General features: G+C 40.0%; 1 long non-coding RNA gene across 1 annotated transcript in view; it reads left to right on the forward strand.

Moving 5' to 3' along the window:
- Positions 1 to 562: 562 nt before the first annotated feature.
- The window catches only part of LOC138739417 (uncharacterized), a 76368-nt gene continuing 64045 nt past the window's right edge, over positions 563 to 12885 (forward strand). The window contains exons 1-2 of the long non-coding RNA XR_011342227.1: positions 563 to 707; positions 11655 to 11749. This is a non-coding gene — a long non-coding RNA (uncharacterized lncRNA). The remainder of the gene's footprint in view (positions 708 to 11654; positions 11750 to 12885) is intronic.

The following is a 12885-nucleotide window of genomic DNA, read 5'->3' on the forward strand; positions in this document are numbered from 1 at the left end:
CTACCATGTAGAAACAGATTGAATACTATGATGGAATGCATATATAAAATGACTATAACCATTTTGGTCACATCTAAAAACTCAGGCTTGTGAGGGTTGATCTTCCACTGACTAAACCTTGCTGACCCCTAATCAATTATTATCCAGTCCATCGAAGTGCATGTATATCATCCCTCAGAATGCTCTCTAGCAACTTATCGACCACAGATGATTAGCTTACTGGCCTGTAGTTCCCAGGCTTTTCCCTACTACTGTCCTTTGTTACAGAGTTCTGTGTTATGATTTGGCCTGTGTTGTATGGTTTTGTGTTGGAAAGTGACAGTTTGCCTTAGAGAGCCAAGGTGAAGGTGGACTGCTGAGAGTGAGAGAGAGAGAGTGGGAGATGGACTGGGCATGTGCAGATGATGATCTAGAAATTTCAGGACTTGGAAGACAAACCACCACTGGGTGTGGCTGTGGAGTGGAAGGAGGCCGAAAACATGAGTCATTGTCTGGGAGGCAGTTTAGAATGTTGGGCATTTTAAAAGGGATGAACATTCTGAAGGCAGCCAGAAGGATCCGGACCAAGCCTTTGGTCCTCTCTCTGCAAGCAATACAAGACAACTTCGAATTTTGTGCTCTCTCTCTCTCAAAGATCTTTTGGCTTTAGTTTACCAAACAAACTGAATTTTGTTTACAACCTTTACTTCGATTGAAGTCAAAGTTTTGTGAGTCTTATGTGTTTTGTGTCTAAGTTTTTTCTGTGAGCTGGTTGGAAATATAACTTAGACTATGTTATATTTAGGCTGGGGAATTTATTAGTTTTACACTGTTATGGAAATTTGTATATTAACCAGTGGGCATTGTTATAAAATGGGGGAATTTTGAATTAAAGTTTGAAGGTGAATTTTTGTTAATGAAGTACTTGTTCATCTTTACCCAATGTGTGATATGCCTTCTTTGTGGTTGCTGGTTTGATCTTGTAACATAATTTGGGGGAATCATCCGGGATCAAACCAATTTGGAAGCTTTAGGGGCGATTGACTTGTGCTTAGTTATCAGTTGTCTGAGTTTCACTCAAGCTTCAGCTTGAAATTAAAAATAAACGGTGAGTGTATAAATCACCAGCAGGAAAACCAGCAACTATGAATATTGACCAGTTCATAGCTAACCATTCAGTGGTTAATTTAAAAATGGCTAAAAAGTCAGAACTGATGGTTATAGTTGGCATTAAAACTTTTTACAATAAAAACTTGGATGAAAAAGAAGGAAATTGCAGGAAAGATTGTTAAGCACTATGGAGGAAAGGGGGTATTTGAAGAAGCTGCATTAGAACAGTTTCCCAAGGAGAAAACTTCAGAGAAAGTCAAGTTGGATTTGAGAAAACTAGAGCTAGAGGAAAAAAGAGAGGCAGAAAGGAAAGCCAAATGGGAAATTGCAAGGGAGGAGAGAGAGACACAATAGAACCATAAGCTAGAACTAGCTAAATTGAGGCAGACCCTAACCCAAGGGGAGGGAGAAGCCCAAAACCAACATGCTGGTCAGGAGGAGAGGTTTCTGGTCAATAGAGAAGTGAGGTTAGTTCCTCCATTTGAGAAAGCTGAAATAGACCAGTATTTTCAGCATTTTGAGAAAGTAGCTGTAAATTTAGAATGGCCACCAGACCAGTGGTCACTCCTGCTACAAAGTGTTCTTAAAGGGAAAGTCCAACAGGTGTATTCGTGTCTCGCTGTACAACAAGCAACTGATTACGAATTCGTAAAACAGGCTACACTCCGATCTTATGAACTAGTCCCAGAGGCTTATAGACAAAAGTTCAGGAGTTTAAAAAAAAACAATCTTACCTGGATTTTGCTTATAGGAAGGTTGTGTGTTTTGATCGCTAGTGTGCCACAATGAAAGTAGAAAATAACTTCCATTTATTGAGGAAAATCATTCTGATTGAGCAGATTAAAAATTGTGTTACTGACGATATTCAAGTGTACTTGGCAGAGAAAAAGATAAAAACTTGGCAATAATTGGCTAAATTCACAGAGGAATATGCTTTAACTCACAAGCCTAAGTGGACACCAGGGAAAACCTTTCAAAGGAATACTGCTGATAATCCAAGTAGAGTAGAGAGAAAATCTAGAAGTGAGGTTAAAGGAAGAGAGGAAGAAAAATGGGTGAAGGAAAATTTTTGGAGTGTTAGTTGTCACTATTGTAAGAAGCCAGGGCACATAATAGCAAATTGTCCTTTACTGAAAAGGAAGAAAGGTAAAGGGGTGGGACCAATTGCCTGTGTTCAGAGTGAGAAAGTTAGGGATATTTTTAAACCATTCATGACTGAAGGTTTCATTTCGGTTAAAGGAGGATCCAATCAAGAGCCAGTTAAAATCCTGCGGGATACTGGAGCAGCCCAATCGCTTGTATTAAGCAACGTTTTGAATTTTGGTGAGGAGACCGATACTGGAGATGTGAATTTAATTAAAGGCATTGGTGATGAAGCAGAGACTATACCTTTGCATAGAATAGTGATGAAATCAGACTTAGTTAATGGCCCGGTTGCGATAGAGATAAGATCAAGTAGTTTCTCTTCTGTTAGGAAATTATTTAGCAGAGGGTAAAGTCATGCCTGCGGTGAAACTCACAAGTAAGCCATTGGTTTATGAGTCCAAAAAGGATTTGGAAATCTACCCTGTGTGTGCCATTACTAGAGCCATGTCTACAAAAAAGGTAGAGGTAGATAAAGTCTGTAATGATTCTGTAGTGGATGCAAGCATTGAGGACAAACCTAAGGATCCAGCTTTGCTGTTGTCAAGAGAAGAATTAATAGCCAAACAAAAGCATGATCCTGATCTTGCTGGGATAAGAGCTAAGATTCTGTCTAACCAGGAAATTGAAACTGTGCCAGCAGGTTACTTTATTCAAGATGGAATATTAATGAGAAAGTGGAGACCACAAGTTATACCTGCCAGTGAAAACTGGGCAGTAATAAGGCAAGTTGTAATTCCTAAAACTTTCAGGAATGAAATATTAAAGTTGGCTCATAGTACACCTTTGAGAGGTTATCTTGGAGTGAAGAAGATGGTAGAAAATATAAGGAAACAGTTTTATTGGCCGAAATTAAGAAAGGATGTTGTGAACTTTTGTAGAACCTGTCACACTTGTCAACTGGTGGGCAAGCCTAATCAAGGACCTCCAGTGGCACCTTTACAACCCATCCCTGTTTTCGGGGAGCCCTTCTCAAAAGTGATAGTGGATTGTGTAAGCCCATTGCCAAAAACCAAGGCGGGAAATGAATATTTGTTAACACTCGTGCACAGCTTCAAGGTTTCCAGAGGCTATTCCCCTGAGAAACATTAAAGCAAAGACGATTGTGAAGGCTATGCTAACATTTTTCACACTGTTTGGCCTATCAAGGAAAATTCAATTGGACCAAGGGAGTAATTTTATGTCTGGAATTTTTCAACAGGTGGTGTATGAATTGGGAACCCATCAAATTGTGTCGTCTGTCTATCAACCTGAAAGTCAAAAAGTCTCATCATAATTATATACAATCATATCTGTTGGATTATGTTTTCAAATTTAAAAACAGATTACATCAGGCTTGCAAGATGGCACGGAAAAATTTAAAAACTGCTCAGGGAAAAATGAAAATTCGGTATGATCAAAAAGCAAAAATGAGGGACATTAAACCAGGTGACAAAGTATTGGTTTTGTTTCCAATGCAGTCAAACCCTTTGAGAGCTCAGTATTCAGGACCATATAAAGTGAAATCAAAAATTAATAGGTTCACCTATGTCATTGAGACACCTGATCATCGAAGAGAGATACAGGTCTGTCACATGAATATGCTTAAACCTTACTTTGAGAAAATGACTGAAGGGGAGACCAGGATTCCAACTAAGGTGCTAGTTATAGAGGAAAGTAAGGAGGAGATAAGTTTCGTGAAAGGTCATGGAGCACAGAAAGTGATAATCCCCAGGCTGGAAAATTCCATAGTTTTGCAAAACTTAGAAATATATGTCTTAGAAATACAAGTTAATGCATTTGACTAAATCAAAAAGGGAAGAAATGAAGACATTGCTTATGAAATTTAAGAATATATTCCCAGATGTTCCAAAAAGAACTACTGTGGCCTGTCATGATGTGGAGGTCGGTGATGCTAAGCCTATTAAGCAGCATCCTTACTGAGTTAATCAGGAAAAAGGCAGATTGTTGGATAAAGAAGTGGATTAAATGCTCAAAAATGACATCATTCGAAAATCGTTCAAATTGGAGTTCTCCCTGTGTTCTGGTGCCTAAGCCAGGTGGTTCAATTAGGTTTTGTTCAGATTATCGAAAGGTAAACAAGGTGACAAAGACTGATGCGTTCCCTATTTCCAGAATAGATGATTGTATAGATAAGGTGGGGAAGGCTAAGTTTCTTACAGAGATTGATTTCTTAAAAGGATACTGGTGTGTTCCTTTGACAGAGAGAGGCAGGAAGATTTCTGCATTTGTTACACCTTCGGGATTGTATTTGTATAATGTTATGCCTTTTGGAATGAAAAATGCACCTGGCACATTTCAGAGAATGATTAATGCAGTAATTCAAGGTTTAGAGCACACAGGAGCCTTTATCAATGATTTAGTAATTAGTACAGATACATGGGAAGAACACATGCTTAAATTAGAGCAGTTATTTCAGAGACTGGTGGAAGCACACCTCACAGTGAATTTGCACAAGAGTGAGTTTGGACATGCCATTGTAATTTATCTGGGTTATGTGGTAGGACAGGGACAGGTGGCACCAGTTGGAGTGAAAGTATTGGCTATCACTGCATTCCCTATCCCAGTTAATAAGAAAGCTCTTCAGAGATTCTAGGTATTATTGGCTACTATCGTAGATTTTGTAAAAACTTTGCAGAAATTGCACTCCCATTAACAAAACTACTTGGAAAGAAAGAAAAATTTATCCGGTCAGATGCGTGCTAGGAAGCGTTTCTGAAGTTAATGGCTATTAATGGCTATTTTATGCCATCAGCCTGTACTTGTGTCCCCTAACTTTGAAAAGCCATTCTCTTCAGCCATAGACACCAGTGACAAAGTGGTTGGTGCTGTACTGTTACAGAAGAAGGATGGTGATGGATTAGAAGATCCTACTTTGTACTTCTCGAAAAAGATTAACAACCATCAACAAAATTACTCAACCATTGAGAAAGAGTTATTAGCGCTTGTTTTAGCATTAAAACATTTTGATGTGTATATTTGTACTGCTCAAAAACCGTTAATAATATATTCTCATCATAATCCATTAGTTTTTCAGTCTAAAATGAAAAATAAGAACAGATGGTTATTGAACTGGAGCTTAATGTTACAAGAGTATGATTTAATTATTAGACACATAAAGGGGACAGATAATGTAATAGCACATTGTCTGTCAAGATGTTAATCTGGATAGATATGAATCTAATTACATACCTACTGTAAAAATTGAGTGTCTATTTTATTTTATTTCTGTAATACTTTCATTAATTGTTAAAAATTTTGTTCTTGTGGACCAATTTTTTTTTAGCAGGGAGGTGTTACAGAGTTCTGTGTTGTGTATTGACCTATATTTTGTGTGGTCTTGTGTTGAAAAGTGACAGTTTGCCTTAGAGAGCCAAGATAAAGACTGCTGAGAGTGAGAGAGAGAGTGGGAGACGGACTGGGCATGTGCAGAAGATGATCTAGAAATGTTGGGACTTGGAAGACATATCACCACTGGGTGTGGCTGTGGAGTGGAAGGAGGCCGAAAACATGAGTCATTGTCTGGGAGACAGTTTAGAATGTTGGGCATTTTTAAAGGGATGAACATTCCGAAGGCAGCCAGAAGAATCCGAACCAAGCCTTTGGTCCTCTCTCTGCAAGCAACACAAGACCACTTCAAATTTTGTGCTCTCTCTCTTAAAGATCTTTTAGCTTCAGTTTACCAAACAAACTGAATTTTGTTTACAATCTTTACTTCGATTGTAATCAAAGTTTTGTGAGTCTTATGTGTTTTGTCTTTGTTTTGTGTCTAAGTTTTTTTTCTGTGAGCTGGTTGGAAATATAACTTAGACTTTAATTACATATGCTATATTTAGGCTGGGGAATTTATTAGTTTTACACTGTTATGGAAATGTGTATATTAACCAGTGGGCATTGTTATAAAGGAGGGATTTTGAATTAAAGTTTGAAAGTGAAATTTTGTAAATAAATAATTGTTCATCTTTACCCCTTTGTGGTTGATGGTTTGATCTTGTAACACCTTGAATAGGGCCACAACATTTGTCATCCCTCTAGTCATCTAGCACCTCACCTGTCATTAGTAATGACATAAAATTCAGCCAGGACACCCGCAATTTCCTCTCAAGTTTCCCACAGCATCCTTGGATTTATCTTTTCAGGGTTTGTTCATTTTTTTTTAAAAAGTAAGATCATCAGTTTCAAATTTCTTCCTGAGCTCTTCCCAGCCACTGTTCATTAATTAGCACAACCCCAATGTCAGGAATGGCCATCATTTAAAAGAAAGCTGCACTCCCTAGTACTGTACTAGCTTGCATCAGATTGAGAGACACTGTTGCTACAGCCACTGCTGGTGCTAGTAGTCATGCACAGACCTGAAAGGAAATGGTAGATGATACAGCATGAAAAAAGTGGGCCTAGACTTTACAAACACTGCACTGGAGGCTCTGGTAGACAAGGAGGAGAGAGGTCCTGAGCATCCAGTGGGAAGGATGCTCTCAGACCTGAGGATCCACCAGGTAGAGAAGGATACTCTCAGACCTGAGCACCCAGCAGGTAAGGAAGGATGCTCTCAGACCTGAGCATCCAGCGGGTAGGGAAGGATGCTCTCAGACCTGAGCATCCACTGAGTTGCCCCAGCAGATTATTTGTGCCTTCAGATTCCAGCATCTGCAGTCTCCAGTGTCTCCAGGATACTTTTGCATTTAAGATCAGAAGACAGTAGGGAGAGAGAGAACTAAAAGCCAATAGTACAATTCAAGCAGTATGTTCATGGATCCAGTAGATCTGGAAGTTCAATGAGCTAACACAAATATTGAAGGCCATTGAATAAATCTTCCAGTGGCACATCCTGCCAACAGAACTACTGACACCCACTATTCAGCCACCAGCCATTTCATCAGGCAAAGCTCACAAAGATCATTGCTAGACCTCTGCACATTTACCCACACTCACATCTCACTGGTACATAAACTTCCAGTTATTTAACCATGACTACCTCCTCACTATTGTTACATATTCTCAGTGTCACACTATCCATCCATTGGTAAGGCATAGTTCCAGACAACAAAGGCAGAAAGAAAGGTCATGGGGGGACAACACCTGTATATTTTCACCACAAATAGAAGACCATGCTGACCATTAATGAACAGTCTTGACTGAGCCCATTGCCAGTAATGAAGTCAATCAACAAATCAGAGTTCTCAAACCTAATCTTCCTAACCACATTCTCTCCTCAGCCCACTATCTCATTTGGCCTACAAAGTGAACATGATATAAATATGATATAAACAAAAGTCACTTTGCTATCCTCCCCTGACCACATTAGTTAGTCCCTTTCTCTGTATGGGCTTAGTGAGGGCAGTGCACAAAGACTATGACGAGGATTATGAAATATTGGATGTCACATTCACAACCACAAGTACTGACCCCATCCATCTGTCAGAAGATACTAAGTGTTGTGAACGATCAAAATTGAGTTGGAGGCACCACTGCCCCATACAGGATGGAGTCATGGATATATCAGCAGCCAGTTCTCCAGAGGACATGATCACACAGATTCTGCTGCAGTGACCTTTGATGAGACAGCCTAGAGAAGGAAGTAACACACCATGGTACATCATAAAGCCCAAGAGCAAAATGGACTTCAGTATTACAGGGCTTGAAAGAAACAGCAACAGTATTACAGGGCTTTGGATAGAGTCAGAACACCATTCATTCCAGTGTGGAATTTGTAACAACCCATGGTGGCCACCAACTTCATCGGTAAGAGTGTAGGAGACTGCATGACCAATACAACAATGAAGGTATTTGCTAATCAGAAATCATAGATGAACTGGGAACTTGACTCCTGCTGAAGGCCAGGTTAATGGCATTCCATTCAGTAGACCCAGTTCCTCACAAGAAATTCAAGTATAATCTTGCAAGGCCATTATCGAAACCAAGTGATGGAGAGAGCCCATGATCATAATGTCATTAGTTTCAAGTTAATGATGGATAAGAATAGGTCTGGTCCTTGGGTTGAGATCCTAAATTGCAGAAAGACCAATTCTGAGGAAATGAAAAATGATCGAGAAAAATGAACTGGGACAAGTTATTATCTGGGAAGCATGTGTTTGGTAAGAGGAAGGTCTTCAAAAGCGAAATTTTGAGAGTACAGAGTGTGTACATTCCTGTCAGGATTAAGGCAAAGTTAAGTTAACAGGCATAGGGAAGCTTGATGTTCAAGGAATACTGGAGACCTGGTTAAGAAGAAGTGAGAGGTGTGTAGCAGGTATGGGGAACAAGGAGCAAATGAAATACTTGAGGCGTATAAAGTGCTAGAAAAGACTTAAGAAGGAAATCACGAAGGTTAAGAGAAGATGAGGTTGCTTTGGCAGACAATGTAAAGCAAATTTCTAGGGGTTTCTACAGGCATATTAAGAGCAAAAGGGACAAAATTTGTTGCCCTGATCAGAGTAGCTGGCTATGAATGGAGCCAGAATAGATGGAAAAGATCTTATATGGGTTTTTGCATCAGTATTTCTTCAGGAAAGCTGCACAGAGTCTAGGGAAGCAAGGAAAACAAGCAGTGGAATTATAGAACCTATACAGATTAAAGAGGAGGTACTTGCTGTCTTAAAGCTAATTAGGGTGGATAAATCCACAGGGCCCGACAAGATAGTCCCTCAGACCTTAAAGGAGGCTACTGAAAAATTGCAGAGACCCTGGCAGAAATATTTAAAATGTCCTTAGCCACAGGTGAGGTGCTGTAGGGTTGGAGGGCAGCTCATGTTCCATTGTTTTAAAAAGGCTCCAAAAGTAATGCAGGAAATTATAGGCTGGTGAGCCTGAAATCGGTAGTAGGCAAGTTATTGGAAGGTATCTAAGAGAGAGGATATGCAAGTATTTGAATAGGCAGGAACTGATTAGGGATAGTCAACACGGCTTTGTGCATAGTAGGTTGTGTAAAACCAATTTTAAGAGAGGAAAGGCTGTGGATGTTGTCTTCATGGACTTTAGTAAGGCCTTTGACAAAGTCCCATATGGGAGGTTAGTCAGGAAGGTTCAGAAGTTCCGTATTCGTGGTGAGGTAATAAACTAGATTCGGAAGCCGGAGAGTGGTAATGAATGATTGCTTCTCAGACTGGAGGCCTTTAACTAGAGGTACGCCTCGAGGCATGCCTCAGGGATCTGTATTGGGGCTATAGTTGTTTGTTACCTATATCAATGATCTGGATGATAATGTGGGAAATTGGATCAACAAGTTTGCAGATGACTCAAAGATTGGAGGCATTGTGGACAGCAAGGAAAGTTTTCAAAGCTTGCAAGGGATCTTGACCAGCTGGTTAAATGCGCTGCAAACTGGCAGATTGAATTTAATGCAGACAAGTGTGAGGTGTTGCATTTAGGAAGGCCAAACCAAAATAGGGCATGTACAGTAAATAGTAGGCACTGAGGAGTGCGGTAGAACAAAGGGATTTGGGAATATAGATACATAATTCTTTAAAAGTGGTATCACAGGTCGATAGGGTCATAAAGAGAGTTTTTGGCACATTGGCCTTCATAAGTACAGGAGTTGGGATGTTATGGAAAAGTTGTACAAGACATTGGTGAGGCCAAATTTGGAGGATTGTGTGCAGTTTTGGTCACCTAACCACAGGAAATATATCAATAAGATTGAAAGAGTGCAGAGAAGATTTAATAGGATGTTGCTGGGACTTGAGGAACTGCATTACAGGGAAATGTTAAAGAGATTAGGACTTTATTCCCTGGAATGTACAAGAATGAGGGGAGATTTGATAGAGGTATGCAAAATTATGAGGGGTACAATTAGAGTAAATGAAAGTAGGCTTTTCCACTGAGGGTAGATGAGATACAAAGCAGAGAATGTGGGTTAAGGGTGAAAGGGGATAAGTTTAGGCGGAATATTAGAGGGATCGTCTTCACACAGAGAGTGTTGGGAGTGTTGAACGAGCTGGCAGTTGAAGTGGTGAATGCGGGCTTAATTTTAACATATAAGAAAATTCTTGACTGGTACATGGATGGGAAGGATACAGAGGCTATGGATTGGGCACAGGTCAGTGGGACTAGGCGAAATAATAGTTTGGCACAGACTAGAAGGCCCGAAGGGCTTGCTTTCTGTGCTGTAATGTTCTATGGTGTCGTACCAAGTTTGAGTCTCAAATGAACATCATGGCCTCACAAAAACCATGGTAGGCCATGCACTCTGTCATGGAAAACAGAGCAAAGGCCAGCAGCACAGAATGAAACAGTGCAACCTTCTCCATAGAGATAAACATGTTCTATGGTGGCTTCAAACAGGCAACCATCAGAAGCCACCTCCCTTGATCTCTACTCATCCTTGGAACACCTGGTGACAAAGGACATCCATGATAGTCTTCTGTGTATAGACTACAGCTCTTCATTCAATACCAGAGCCCCCAGCAAACTCATTCCCAAACTTCAGGATCTTGGGCTCAGCACCCCCTCTGCAGCCAGATCCCTGCAGGGATCACAAATTAAACAGAAACTGCTGGAACACAGCCAGTCAAGCACCATCTGTTAAAGAGAAACCAGGGTAATGTTTCGGGTCAGGGACTGATCGCTCTTTGGCTGACCTCACCTTTTCTGGTTTTGTTTCAGCTTCCAGCGTCTACAATTCTGCTTGTTTTCCATGCTTAGGATCACAGTGTACAATCACAGATCAGCAACCTGTCTTCAGTTGACAGCCTCTCAACATCCAGCCTTTGATTTTTTTTTAAATACAGCACAGCAACAGGCTCTTTCAGTCCACAAGTCCACACCAACCAATTGAACCCATTGACCAATTTACCTACTAACCCTATACATCTGTGGAACCTGGGAAATCATTGCACTTGGAAGAAAACCACGTGGACCTGAAGAGAGCATACAAACGCCTTATCAAAATTCTTCTTCACCATGTGCCTCATCCCTGCAGACCCGTACAATGTTAAACCACAATAGTAAACGTACAATACTTATAGAAACTGTAATAGCTACTTATCAAATAATTGTACCTGTTACTGGTAGATGATTCCTTTAAATGTTGGTGGTCGTGGAGGATTTGGAATTGCAATGAGTTGCCAGAATGATACTAAGGAGGCAAAAACATGTTTCACAGATTTGGCCTGCCTTCCCTTGTGCATAGATGATCTAATAATTGGCCCATTATCTGCACTCCACTGGATTTCTCTTAGCCATGCAGAACACCGAACTTGCTGATCAGATGCTCTCAACACTGAGTTATAATGGAATGATGTGGAGGGGGCCACAAAACTTGTCTGAAACTTTGATAGCAAGCAAATCCCAGTCCCCAGACTATTCAAACATCTTTAAAAACTATGTAACAAAATCAATAAATGAATATTTAATTTTCAGAAATAATTTAATCAATAAAAAACTAATAAAAATTAACTTACATTATTTTCCATTTTCTTCTGCAGAGCTGCAACATCATTATTTGAATAATTCGGAACATGCTAGATCCAACCTGGCGCAAGACCTGAAAGCAAGTCACCAGTGTAAATGCTGGGGTGAGGTAATTGCATTACCATCTGACTATGAAATTGTCATTTACACTGAGAAATGACAGCAAAGTCTAGGGCAATATATTTTAAGTAATAAAACCATTTGATATGGGTGAATAGAAAATTCCTCCAGAAGAGTCCCAGACAAACCATAATCAAGCTTAGAGAGGGGCCATTAAGAAGTGAGATCAAAGCAAATAGGTAGAAAGAACCTGGAATGCTGTCAATGAGACCAGTGCAAGTCGATCCTTCAAAACAGGAGCCAATGGGCTTTTTTTTAGACAAGGTATATTAGACAAAGGCAGGTAAATGTAGTAATCCATAATCTATCAAGATTAAAATGGTTCCAAGGGCTGAATGGCCTATTCCTCTTCTTAGTCATTGATGTTTGATCCCAGAGGCATTAAACTGACAGAAAACCCAACATCTTCCTATGGGATGAGGAAATAAAATTATCCCCTAAGGTGGAGGCTTTGGAGGGAGTGTACAAAGAGACTTACTGGGAGGTTGCCTGGATTGAGAATGTTAGCTATAAGGAGAGGTTGAAAAAGTTTGGACTTTTTTCTCTGAAGCATCAGGGGCTGAAAGACAACCTGATAAAGGTGTCTAGGCATAGACAAGGTAAACAGTCTGCCACCGTCCCATTATGAAAATGTGAAATACTAGAAAGCATTGGTTTAAGGAGGTGGGGTGGGGTTTAAGCACAATAAGAGGGGTGGGTGCCTGAAGTGTGTTGCCAGGGAAGGTGGTTGAAGCAATATTTAAAAGGAATTTAAACAGACACATGAACAAACAAGGAATGGAGGAGGATGTGCAGGTAGATGGGATTAGTTTAATTTGGCATCACGGTGGCTCAGATACTATGGGCTAAAAGGTGTCTTCCTTAGTATTTTGTGTTCTATATTCATTTTTTGAGAGATTGCTAATATTAAGGCCTATTACCAACATAATGCAGGAAGTGTTTAGAATGTTATTGGAATAATACACTGGACGTGAAAGATGAATTGTTGCAAACTCTTCACATCCTTCAGATCACATTATAATTAAAATTTAGTTTGCTACAGCTCCACTCACAATAAAGCTATACTAGAGGATGGAAATCTTGCCTGCCTGGTGCAAACTATCTGGGTCCAAAAATGGCTTGCTG

This window comes from Narcine bancroftii, chromosome 7 (genome assembly GCF_036971445.1).
Source record: "Narcine bancroftii isolate sNarBan1 chromosome 7, sNarBan1.hap1, whole genome shotgun sequence".
Lineage (NCBI taxonomy): Eukaryota > Metazoa > Chordata > Chondrichthyes > Torpediniformes > Narcinidae > Narcine > Narcine bancroftii.